The sequence below is a fragment of the Mesoplodon bidens genome, assembly GCF_964165515.1.
Source record: "Mesoplodon bidens genome assembly, chromosome: 8".
NCBI lineage: Eukaryota > Metazoa > Chordata > Mammalia > Artiodactyla > Ziphiidae > Mesoplodon > Mesoplodon bidens.
In genome coordinates this window covers 90,860,194-90,874,354 of record NC_138165.1, presented here as the reverse complement: position 1 = coordinate 90,874,354, position 14,161 = coordinate 90,860,194, and the positions used below count along the sequence as shown (strand labels likewise).

Genomic DNA, 14,161 nt, shown 5'->3' with positions numbered 1-14,161 from the left:
GAGTATATTCATGACCTCCTTTAGGAGAAAACTGCTCTCTAATATTAGAATTCCTTTTGGGTAGGTAATGAAAAAGGAGATGGATTTCTTTTAAAATATGTCAAAAACAGTGAGTCATGACAGAACAACAAAAAAAGATGCAAACCTATAATTCTACTTGAGAAGCTGGAAGCTCCCTTTGACAAAGCATTTTTTCCCTTAAATTACTACAGAGCCCACAAACATAATACAAGCTTCTGAAAAAGAATAATTTTCCAATTAAAGCATGCATTTCCCACATATTTAGAAAGTTTATTTTAGAAGAAAAAGGAGCTATTGTGCTTTCTTATAGTTTTCTAGTAGTATCTGTCAATACATGCAAGATAAGCTGTGTAAAATACACATATCATTCTGTTTCAAAAGGACATAGAAAATGATCTCTTTGTAAGCTACAGGTAGGTATTAATGTGTCAGGTTAGAGTGAATGTAAACTTAAAGGTAAAAATAGGGATGCAATACCTACTTTATATAAACATTAAGCATGCTTTTATTATATGAAATATATTTTAAAATCTGCATGGAGAAAACAAGGTCTTCTTTTCAGTATTAGAAAGTTATTTTTTTCAAGAGCATTCTTCTTAAGCTACTCTAGTGCAGTTTAATATTTATTTAAGAGAAGAAACATTAGAGAACTCAAAATGTTTATCTGAAGATTTTTTAATAAGTAAGCAAACATTGCTAAACTGAGGATCACTTCCCAGCTAAACTTTCCCCCCACCCCATATTGCTACATATGATTTTAAATGACTGCATCTATTTCTTTGAGAAAACAAACATAACTCATGTCATGAGATACACTTACCTAATCACTCTGGAGGTTAAATGGTGGTGGTGGGGGTCATTGACCAATACAAACTAAAAGATCAGATATGTTTTAGAAAAGCAGTTTCTTTTTAATTATCCAAAGAATACATTTTCAGGCTTGAATTAAAGGCAATCCATTCTACCTCCCATTTCAAAACACAGTCAAGAAGCAGTCTCCCGCCCTTCCAGAGAGAAACACTGCAGACACACATAAGAAATATGCTTTGGATCTGTCTTCAGAATTCAAAGCAAGGAGCAATGCTGGTCCTGTAGCAATCCAGACCCCAGTAGCAGAATCATGTTGAACTTATTTTTAGCCTTTTCCCAGATCCTTCTATGAAATTTCCCAGCTGATTACGCCTCCTCCACACATGAGTTCACTTACACAGTGTTTGATATGGCAGTAGAGGTGATTTGGCTAGGCTCTGAGGATCAAAATCAGCAACAGCATGCTGTAGCTTAAAGCCCACTCCACTGGCAATACCGTCAGCATCATCCACGATATGTTGCTTGAATCCCCTCTTAAACACCAGAAAATACTAACTGTGGACGTGAAGGAAAGGAGCAACTTTAGCTGGGTTTCTGCATCACTGAGAGCAGTTTGCAGACTGCTGATCTGGAGCTCATTCTGCCGGCAGTTGGGAATTCCTCAGCACCACGGACAGCGCCAACAACTGGCTTCTGAGCTGAGCTCGGTCGAAATCCGAGCTGCTCCTTTGGACCAGGCTAGAGCGTTCTCTAAGCAGTCGCACTTTATACAGTGGATGCATGCATTGGAAGGGGGAAAAGCATTTTACGTGCAAGATATTTACTTGCATTGAGATTACGATTTTTTTATTTTTTATTGTAATTATACTTAAGGCATTCTCCCATGGGCTTCAGAGATGAAAGTTCTGGAAGAGCCTAGCATTTAGACTTAAGCCATCTGCAGTCTCTGATTATTATTAACAGATAAACTGTAATCATTGTTAAAGAATCTGTGAAAATGTATGCTCCCCAATTCTACTTGACCCTTTGCTTACAGAAAGACTTTCCCTGTGCTACATGATTAAACTTTAGGTTTTCCTGCAGTTTAGATTTGATTTTTTTTTTAAAAAGTCGTCTGGTTCTCCTGCAGTTTGCTTTGTAACATTCAAAATCAATCTCCTGTAATTCATCTAGTCTGTCATTAGGCGTCATTGTAAAGCTGTTTCTTCCAAACTGCTAGCAAAGATGCTCTGTCTGGAAATTCTTATCAAAAGGAGAAAGAAAAAGACCCAGACACAAATAAATCAGCAGAAAGTTATTTTTTTAATTGGGAACAGTAATGAGCACTAAAATATATGTCCAAAGCATGTTTTAAAGCAAATTGTAAATGTTACCTGCTGGCATATTTAACCAGATATTTACTGGTTTGGAACTATACAAGGCATTTTCAAACCTTAAAGGGAATGCCCTCTGCATTGGGATATGCTGACCGTCAAGACCACGTTCGAATGGTGCCGTCGGAGTCTCCAGAAAACAGAGTCTCTCCGTCATGAGAAAATACGACCGTGTGAGCCTCACTCTCGTGGCCCATCAATTTGTGGATCTGCCCCGATTTAAGATCCAGCAAATGGATAACCCCATTGCCACTTGCCTGAGCTAAAACTTGACCTGACAGAGAGAAAGAGGGAGGGAGGGAGGGAGGGAGGGAGGGAGAGAGAATGAATATCAAAGTTTTAATTCAAGCAGTCACAGTTTATAAGCAACAGAATATACAGTATTGTTTCAACTGTAATTCAGATTCATTTTACGTTAGATGTCAGTCATTAAATATGAACTAACTCCTGGCTGTATAGGAAATAATTCCAGTTAAAATTAAGATATGCCAATGATTAGATTATAAAATTTTAAAATGCTCTACTTTATATGCAGAGGTCATCAAATGCCCTGCTAGTCTCCTTATATTTGGGATTAATAATTTTGAGAAGATGAGATTGAAAGCAATTAAGCAATGAAGGCTTTCTTTTTTCAAGTGAATTACTTCTGAAAAAAGCTGTTAAAAAATGGGATTCAAAATGTATCTAAGGCAAAGATATATATATATACATATATACATGTATACATATATACACATACACATATATACATATATACACACAGTGGGTAATTTATAACTTAAATTTGTTTAGTATACTAAATCACTACTTAGAACTAATAATATACATTTATACTTTAAAAATTGTGGTACTCATTAGCGCAACAAATTGTTTTTGGAGTTGAAGTGAAAATAAATACCTCCATTTCAAAGATGTCTTAGGTTTTTTTAATCTAATTTAAAATTCAAAATTCTGTTAAACTAAGATTTTGTGTCATAAGAGAGCTAAATACAGCACAGAGTATTCTCATAATATTTATACCATATATTTGTGAGTTAATAATTTCCTTAAAGTGAAAAACCTATCAGCAATCTCATTCTAACTAATACTTTTTATTAAAGAAGTCCAGCAACAAACTATCAGGGAATTTGGAGGTAAGTAAAAACAACAGAATATGTCTACATAAGTATGTGAGTTAAATAAATGAGTTTAGTACTGTCACTGGGATTATCTAATCATACTTAGAAGGCATATAACATTATCATTCCAGTAATGCCATTTAAAATTCATTAAACTCTTTCAACACATTAGATACTAGATTTAGTACCTAACATATATATTGATAATTCCATATAATCCTTACAATATCTAATGATAAAGAAAATAATATTAACTCCATTATAAAGGTGAAGAAGGAGAGTCCTGGAAAGGCTAAGTAACTTGCTTAAGATGACACTCTAGATATGGAGGGAGTTAGCCTTTAATCACAAGCACTTTGAATCCAGAGCCTGGGGTTTTAGTAATTTTTTCCATATCCAGCACAGCATTTTTATCAGTGATGCCTTCTTGACAGATGTTAAGTAGGTGATATATTGTTAAAATAGAAATTTTCCATTCCGTAATAAAAATTCAATAATAATATTGCCATAACAGTCACAGTCAAATACTTAATCAAGAATTATAACCCAAATTGCCATGAATATCTCTAAAACAGAGAAAAGTTATAAAAGTAAAGTTAATCATAATAAATATGGCCTATTTGCAAACCTTTATATCTACTGAGCTTCTTCATCTAGAACAAAGCCTGACACAGCAAAGAACCTTAGGATGGATTAGAGTGTCCAAAGCAGCAGATGTGAATATTTATTATAAAGCCCCTTCTACTAAGTCTGCACACAGAGGCATTACATATGGATTACACTTCCAGCCACACATTGTAGGCAGTTGTTGTTTGTGACTTTCCTAAGAATCAAATAACTTTTTTCTTGTATTCTTCATACAACAACTAAGAAGGTGGTAAATATCATTTTCTATTTTTGAAAACAAAACCAAACAGAATCAAAGCCTGTAAAGAAAAAGGAAAGAATTTAGCTTTTAAACCACTATCTTTTGTTGGAGTCAAATCTGTAAAAATTTTAATTGGAAGTATTTATGAAAGTTCTTGGTAATTCCTGAAAGCTTGTTCAATAAAATAGAGAAGATGGTAATATTGGAATTTAATGATAAGATTATATAATTCAGCAGCACCGTGCCTCAGGTATCTAAAAATTGTGTCTGTTAGAACAAATTTGAGTCAGCAAGTTTATGGTGAGGTTTGCAGGTTTACTTGAACTCATTTTTAAAAGGCTGTATGATTGTGTGTGTGTGTGTGTGTGTGTATGTATGTATGTATATATAAAATCATGTTCATTTCTAAATATTGGATTATTACATGGCATATAATGTCTGACCCCAAAATTAGTTTTACTGGGATCTGAGATGCTGAACTCTTTCTAGGTTAGGAGATTTTCAAAATTACTTACCAGGATGTGTCAATTACTACATTAGTATCTGTTGGTGTGAGAGACAGAGAGGTGGCTCTCTCAAAAGAAAAAAAATCACAGTATGACTATTGGTGACATCTCTACAAAGAAGAGTATTTAGAGACATGTGCATAGTTATCTTTCTATATATCCTGATGATTGGTAATAAAAAGTAAACTACAATATGAATCATTTGTCATACCAATGTCAGTCTTAATGACAAATTTCGGAAGAATAGAAGTTGTACCTATATCAAACTTGGTCAATGGAGTTAAAATATGGTGGATATGAAATTTTAAATAGTACTATGAGGATTTATGAAAACTTGTACCAACAATGTTCATGTTAAAGTGAGTAAGCCTCTTTCAAAATAGAAATATAATTTATTTTTTATTTCACATTTAAAAATTTTATAACATTTAAATAAAATATTTAACCATTATAACATTTTAATAAAATTTTGTCTTCTAACATGCAATTCCTGAATAGATTATTTAAAATGTCATTTAGCATGGTATTTTAAGAATAATTATACTAAATTATAAATGCACATATTCCACAAATATCACATGGATTTAAAGTATATTATTAAAAAACATAGAATAATATAGTTTGCCAACACTGATTTAAATTTAAATTTATCCATCAAGACTTCAGAATAATTTCTTGTTGGTTAAATCAGTATCTTGTTTGCTGACCAATGAGTTTGAATGAGTATAACATGTATTACTATCCATTTTACTCTATTGGATTAATTTGCTAACTTCTTTTGGCTAAAGAAGGTAAGCACTAAATTTCACCTTCAAAGTATTGCTCTGCTATTGGATGAGTGAACAAACCTTTAAAAATTAGTGTTTCCCTCAAATTTTAGTTCTAAATTAACATAATTTACTTAACATGATAGAGCTTCTTTATACTCTTTTAAAAAGTAATTTTTTGAAAAATATAGGTTTAATAATATCTTGAGCAAAGCAGTCTCAATTGGATTTGGTATAAAACTTGAATGTTTGAATCTCTTGAAGTTTATAAAATGAATTAACCCATGGAGATTGAGTGGTAACATTTTATCTGGGTATGTGTAATCACTTTGTATGAACCAACAAAAACTGGAAACTCATTGCATGCTAACAAACTGTGCAAATAAAATATTGGCACTTTTTCAAACTAAAGAATTTAAAATTAATTTTAGATACTTACATGTGTGAAAATTCAATTTGAGAATATACACCTAAAATACCCAGGAGTTACCTGAATCTTTTAACACTTACCTCCTAACCTAGACAAATTCTTCTTAAGTTTAGGAATTCTGCATATTACCTACTACTGAAATATTTTTGACACTAACTATGAAACTTGACATAATCAGTAATGACTACATGCTTGTTGCAGGAGGAGTTGTGGTATGATATAAATAGTAGTATAATATTGATTTTTTTTGAAAAGAAAGGATATGAATTTCTTCGTCTTTCAGATCTGCTAGAATGAGTTCACAGTAGCCATCGTTTATTGAGCATCTAGAGCTCCACTGGTTACCTCACATGTTCTGCACTCAATCCTTACAGGTAGATATTCTCCCTTTTTAGCTAATGAAGAAAGAGACTCAGAGAAGGTCAAGCTGGGATTTGAATTGAAATATTATTCAAAACGTCTTGCTTCTTTTACTGGCTTTAAAATTTCTTTCATAAATTACAACTCAGATAAGTGTGACACTTGGGGCTTCTCTTTGAGTGCCACTGAATTTCCAAAGTAAATAGGCTAAATTTAATGCTCATATTAACACTGAAGAAAAGAATTATGGGATTGAATTTACGACTTTGTGAAACTCAAACTAAAACATCCATGGGCTTCACATATCAATGAATTCTTTTTTAATTTAATTTTTATTTTATATTGGCGTATAGTCGATTTACAGTGTTGTATTGTTTCAGGTGTACAGCTAAGTGATTTAATTATGCATATACATATATCCATTCTTTTTCAGATTATTTTCCCATATAGGTTATTACAGAATACTGAGTAAACTTCCCTGTGCTATACAGTAGGTCCTTGTTGATTATCTATTTTATATATAGTAGTGTGTAATGTTAATCCAAAACTCCTAATTTATCCCTCCCCCGCCTTTTCCCCTTTGTTAACCATGTTTTTTTCAAAGTCTGTGAGTCTGTTTCTGTTTTGTGAGGAAGTTCACTTGTAACATTTTCTTCTTTAGATTCCATATATGTGATATCATACGATATTTGGCTTTCTTTGTCTGACTTACTTCACTTAGTATGATAATCTCTAGGTCCATCCATGTTGCTGCAAATGGCATTATTTCATTTTTTTTTATGGCTGAGTAATGTTCCATTGTATATATGTAGCACATCTTCTTTATCCATTCCTCTGCTGATGGACATTTAGGTTGCTTCTATGTCCTGGCTATTGTAAATAGTGCTGCAATGAACATTGGGGTACATGTATCTTTTAGAATGATGGTTTTTCTCTGGATATATGCCCAGGAGCGGGACTGCTGGATTATATGGTAGTTCTGTTCTTAGTTTTTTAAGGAACATCTATACTGTTCTCCATAGTGGTTGTACCAATTTACATTCCCACCAAAAGTGTAGGAAGGTTGCCTTTTCTCCATACCCTCTCCAGTATTTATATTTGTAGGCTTTTTGATGATGGCCATCCTGACTGGTGTGAGGCGATACCTCATTGTCATTTTGATTTGCATTTCTAATAATTAGTGATGTTGAGCATCTTTTCATGTGCTTTTTGGCCATCTGTATGTCTTCTTTGGAGAAATGTCTATTTAGATCTTCTGCCCATTTTTTTGATACTGAACTGCATGAGCTATCTGTACATTTTGGAGATTAAGCCCTTGTTGGTCATTTTGTTTCCAAATATCGATATTTTTTCTCACATTTTGTGGGTTGTCTTTTCACTTTGTTTATGGTTTCCTTTGCTGTGCAAAAGCTTTTATGCTTAATCAGGTTCCATTGGTTTATTTTTGTTTTTATTTTCATTACCCTAAGTGGTCAATCCAAAAAGATATTGCTTCAATTTATGTCAAAGAGTATTCTCCCTATGTTTTCCTCTAAGAGCTTTATAGTATCCAGTCTTACATTTAGGTCTTTAATCCATTTTGAGTTTATGTTTTTGTATGATGTTAGAGAATATTCTAATTTCATTCTTTTACATGTAGCTATCCAGTTTTCCCAGCATCACTTATTGAAGAGACTCTTTTCTCCATTGTATATTCTTGCCTCCTTTGTCATAGATTAGGTGGCCATAGGTGTGTGGTTTTATTTCTGGGCTTTCTATCCTGTTCCATTGAGTTATATTTCTGTTTTTGTGCCAGTACCATACTGTCTTGATTACTGTAGCTTTGTAGTATAGTCTGAAGTCAGGGCATTTGATTCCTCCAGCTCCGTTTTCCTTTCTCAAGATTGCTTTAGCTATTTGGGGTCTTTTGTGTTTCCATACAAACTGTAAAATTTTTTGTTCTAATTCTGTGAAAAATGCAATTGATAATTTGATAGGGATTTCATTGAATCTGTAGTTTGCTTTGCGCAGTATGGTCATTTTGAAAATATTGATTCTTCCAACCCAAAAACATGGTATATCTCTCCATCTGTTTGTGTCATCTTTGATTTCTTTCATCAGTACTTTATAGTTTTCTGAGTACAGGTCTTTTACCTTCTTAGGTAGGTTTAGTCCTAGGTATTGGGTTGGCCAAAAAGTTCATTTGGTTAGTGAATACATTGTTCAATAAAATTCTTGGTGAAAATGAAAAATGTCTTACTTAAAACCAAACGAACTTTTTGGCCAAGCCAGTATGTTCTTTTTGATGTGTGGGCAAATGGGATTGTTTCCTTAATTTCTCTTTCTGATCTTTCTTTGTTTATTAGTGTATAGGAATGCAAGACATTTCTGTGTATTAATTTTGTATCCTGCAACTTCACCAAATTCATTGATGAGCTCTAGTAGTTTTCTGGTAGCATCTTTACGATTTTCTATATACAGTATCATGTTATCTGCAAACAGTGACAGTTTTACTTCTGCTTTTCCAATTTGGATTTCTTTCATTTCTTTTTCTTCTTTGACTGCCATTGCTAGGACTTCCAAAACTATTTTTAAGTGGCAAGAGTGGATATCCTTGCCTTGTTCCTGATCTTAGGGGAAATACTTTCAGTTTTTCATTGTTGAGAATGATGTTTGCTGTGGGTTTGTCATATATGGCCTTTATTATATTGAGGTAGGTTCCCTCTATGCTTACATTGTGGAGAGTTTTTTTTTTATATCATAAATGGGTGTTGAATTTTTTCAAAAGCTTTTTCTGCATCTACTGAGATGATCATATGGTTTTTATTCTGCAATTTGTTAATGTGGTGTACCACATTGATTTGCATATATTGTAGAATCCTTACATTCCTGGGATAAATCCCACTTGATCACAGTGTATGATCCTTTTAATGTGTTGTTGGATTCTGTTTGCTAGTATTTTGTTCAGGATTTTTTCATCTATGTTCATCAGTGATATTATCCTGTAATTTTCTTTTTTTGTGCTATCTTTGTCTGGTTTTGGTATCAGGGTGATGGTGGCCTCATAGAATGAGTTTGGGAGTGTTCCTTCCTCTTCAATTTTTTGGACGAGTTTCAAGATAGGTGTTAACTCTCAGCAGACTGGTGCCTGCTGCAGGGTTTCTTAGCAGCGGTGGCAGCTTGCCCACTCCCCAGGACAGCAGGGACAGTGATTGGTGCCTGCTTGCAGGTCCCCTCGCTGCAGCCATGGCCCACGCACTCCAAGGACAGTGGGGGCAGCCATTGGAGCCCACTTGCGGGTCTCTTAGTGGTGGTGGCAGCCTGTGCCCACCCTGGAGCTCAGTATGGCAGTGGTGGCTTGCGCCTGCCCCCAGAGCCCTGAAAGCACATGCGTGCAGGGAAAGAAGCTCCTATGGTGGTCCTGCCCCTCTCCTCGTGTGCCCCCCAACAATGGTGCCTTGCCTTTCTGGCAGGCCCAGGCTTCTTCCGAGTGACCTTCAGTTGCTACACTCCAGCCTCTTCAGGCTGTGCGAATCGTTCCACTTGTAGATGGATTTTTGCTGTATTTGTGGAAGTGAACTGCATGTTCTACTCCTCCATCATCTCCCACATATATCAATTAATTCTTAAAAGCACACATTGTAGCGTATATATTGTACCTACTAAACTACAAACTCATGTTACATCCCTTCCCACATCTCCAGCAAAACTATCTGTCTAGTTCTTCCATTTCAATTTTGAATACTATATTCTGTTTTTCAGAGTCCAAACTGCAGTGGCAATCATTTCACACCTTTTCTCCCTCTCCATCCTTAATCCAACTTTTATCCATTTTTCTTTGCTACTTTTCTATAATTTTCCCATTTCCAACTGTTATGTTTACAATACTGAAGTGCTTATTTTTAAGATGTCAGGACCATTGAAAAGATAATCCCAAGTGATTTTTGGTTACAATTTCTTTACCTTTAAATCTACCTACATTAATTCTTAAAGCTTTCTTCAATTATGCCACTCCCATCCTAAAATACCATAAATTTGAATAGAACAACAACAAAAACAGCAGGAACAGTGACAACAAAGAGACCCCTTACAACTCTTGACATTCTCAGGTTTTGTTTTTTTTAGATCAATTACGTCACTTTAAAAATACACAACTGAGATGAAGTGACTTGCCCAAGGTAAGAACTTGGCATATTCATGGCAATTGTAGAACTTGGTTAAAATCAGATCTTTGACTTCCAAATCAGTGCTCTTTTTACTATTTACTTCTGACACTGAAAATATCCTAGTATCTTAGCATGGCTTTTAAACCCCCTTCGCTAATACAGATCTGCATGTACTCACCCAAGTACACCCTTACATGAACCCTGTGTTCTCCATCAAAAAATTGCCATCATTTCTTGAGGGTATTTTTTCACTTCCCCACCTTTGAATTATTGCTCCTATTATTCCTCTGGTAGAATATTTTTCTTAGCTATCCTTCATGGTCCCTTACTTTATCTTCCTGAGAAAAGTCAACCCATTGATTAAATCCCAGTTCAAAATGATTTTCTTCACCAAGGTGGGTACAAGGCAACTGTACTGGGGAAGATCTTCCTCTTCTGAGCATTTGCTGCATTTTATTCGTACATTCATATGGTAATAAGATGCCATAAATTATAGTTAGCTGTTTATCTTGCCTTCTTAACTTTGTAATTACTCAGGAACAGAGTCATGTCATATATTTTTGCTTTCACCCCAGCTTAGCACCTAGGCTGCTGTAGTCAATACTCAGTTATAACAGTAACAGTTTTCACAACTACCTTTTTTTCATCCTTTTTATTTGCCAAACACCTTTCTAAACACTTTACACACATTATCTCATTTTATCCTTACAGCAACCCTATGGGGTGAATATATACCTGCACTATCCATGATAGCAGCCCCTACTCACATATGGCTACTGACTGAGCATTTGAAATGCAGCTAGTGCAAACTGAAATGTGCTATCATTGTAAAATGCTCACCAGATTTTAAAGACTTAGTATGAAAAAAGAATGTAAAATATTTCATTAATAATTTTATATCAATTACATATCACAATAATACTAATTTGGATGCATTGTATTAAATTTAAAAAATTTTTAAACTAATTTCACCTGATTTTTGAAAACATGGCTACTAAGAATTTTAAATTATATATGTGGTTCACATTATGTTTCTACTGGACGGTGCTGGCACACACTCTGCTTCATGCAGGAGGAAAATGAGACAGATAAAAGCAACTTCCCCAAAGCCACGCAGCTTATAAGTGGTGGAATCTGGAAATGAGGACTATCTGACTCCAGAGCTAACACTCTTATCCTCCACGTCATGCCCTAATACCTCCAGATGAATTTTTATTGATTGGCTCAATGTTGTCTTTAAGCTGCCCTTACTGAAATGTAACATGAGTCAGAGTAAATATCTCTTGGGTGTGCAGTTCCAGTTTCCGGCTGAATCTATGCTTGCTCCTAGGAATACTTTAAAATTAATTTCTATTTAAGTACAAGAAATATTTCAAAAATTTCATTTCTGTGGTTACCCTAATGGTACCTATTGACTCCAAGAATCTTATTGTACAGTTAGTTAGCTTCCTGGGAATATATGAGAGACTTAGGAAAGCAGGTTTATCCTTTTAGAGCTCATAGAGCCCAACCACGTACCCAAGATTCAATAGAGCCTTAATGAGCAGAAAGGTAGATACCTCCACATCTTTGGCAAGTGTTTTATATTAAGATGTTATAAAATTTATTTTATTTTTGCTCTAGGGGAAACAAACCAGAATATATCATCCTTCTGATGCTATGCTTTCAACATTGACTGACTAACATTTCCTCAGATTCACTCAAATAGTATTTCTGAATATAGTGAACATAGTTTGTCCAATTTCTTACACTAATTGTTCATGAAAACAGTTCTTGTTTTGTTGAAAGATTTCAATTTAGTTTTGCATAAGAGATTCCTTCAGAATTAAAAAAATTAAGTTGTTAGAAAATAAAGTAAAATTATCTAAAATCGAGATATTGGAATTTGACTATATGATAATTCATATTCCCTGAAATTCCAAACGAAAATCATGAGATGAATGAAACATTTCAATAAGTAACAATTGGTGGTCAAGTTTTAAGGAGGTAGTGGTTCAGTGACACTTTCCACAGTAGCTTATACAGTGGCCAAAATAATGCCATTTTGTAATGGAACATTCAGATAAGGAAAATAGGTAGTATAAGGTTATGAAATTTACTAAGTCATGTTGACAGGAATCTTTGGCTTTTTCGTTATAATTCACAACACTAGTTAATGTATCAAGACTTAGAAGTTGAGCTTCCTTGGAAAAGTCCTTAATCTAATAATATTTACCCAATGAATCAATTGTTTGGATCAAAGATGAATAGAGCCTATTTAATGAGACTCATTAAATGCTATATCTGTTGAAACTGTACACTTATTGTTAGACAATTAATTTAGAAGACATACTTTTCTTATTACTCTGTCTATATACTTAACACATATATTAGCAAAAAAGGTCACAATGTCCACTTGCATGTTTGATCATGTTACCAAAATATAACTTGCCAGCAATATGAGTCAACAGTTGACTAAAACTATGCAGTTTTCTATTGTTTATACTACCGGGAATAGCATCATTCTGGATTAAATGCATGTGTCTACATGAATTCTGTTATAAGAAATAGAAACAGACTCAAAAAAAGCTTAAATTTTAAGATTACAAATAATGAAAATGTGAATGAAAAACATCATTACATTTCTCATTAAATTCAGTAATTTCTGATGATTATTCATGCTTTGATTAAATTTCAAGCAATATGTTCCCCCAAAGAAACAAAAACACCCATTTTACATTTCAAATCAGTCTCATACACAGATCACAGGAAATTTGTTTATCACAGATATACATGAAGTCTAAAACAGTTGTATGCCACATATGAAATAACAGAGTGGAGAAGGGAGGCTTTGATCAATAAGGAAATGATTTTTATACACATCTGAACCAATCTGAAGCAATTCTCCTGATCAATATAGATAGGCAGAAATGCTTCTCAGCATTTATTACCTGTGGAGAGCATTATTGATTAATTGTATTGATTTTTAGAATGCATGTGGAGAGGCATCTGTTGTTTCTTTAAACGATGCCTCAAGAAAAGTATCAAGAAACTATTTAAGTTTTGAGGATTTGCATTAATGGCTCAACCTGGGTCATTACTCAGAATTTCAGAAACATCACTGAAGGAGATGTGAAATTTGATTTAGTTTACTTTGCACCCTATCACTAATCAATACGTTTCAGGAAAAATTATTTCTTGGCAATTTAATTTACTTAAGTGCTGGTAACAATTTTTAAACTTTTTCAGTATTTTTTTTTTACTATGTATACTCTTGCTAAAATGTCTTAACTTTTCTCTTGCAGGTTGTACCACTGGAACAAGGATTGAGTCAAAGTGTAAATATAGGTTAAAAATAAATGCATTTTAAATTTCTCTTGGTGGAAACTCACATCATAAAATGACACCAGAAAGTTTCAACATCTTATCTTAGGACTAGTCAAGCAGATATGTTATTTAGAATAGATAATATGTTTAATGGACATAACAAATGGAGAGGATGAAGATAAAATCTACTGTTACTTAAACTTGGTATGGAATGTTATTTATTAAGTGAATTTTGTTCCACAGAGTATGTTTTATCTGCTCACCCTAAATAAAGTTTCAAACAAATATGGTAATTGTTTTTTGACTTACACTTGAAATCCACGTCCTATATAGGAAGGCAGTTCTTTGACACTGCAGAAATTCCTAAAACTCAGCAATAAATCCAAAAAGTAAAGTATTTCCCTGCTAGGAACAGAACATTTGATCTTACCATATATAGTTTTTAAAATAATTTCCC

At 33.9% G+C, this 14,161-nt stretch overlaps 1 long non-coding RNA gene across 1 annotated transcript in view; it reads right to left on the bottom strand.

Annotated features, from left to right (window-relative positions):
• Positions 1 to 2,159: 2,159 nt before the first annotated feature.
• The window catches only part of LOC308622136, a 338,899-nt gene continuing 326,897 nt past the window's right edge, over positions 2,160 to 14,161 (bottom strand). Inside the window, exon 3 of the long non-coding RNA XR_014016570.1 lies at positions 2,160 to 2,478. This is a non-coding gene — a long non-coding RNA (uncharacterized lncRNA). The remainder of the gene's footprint in view (positions 2,479 to 14,161) is intronic.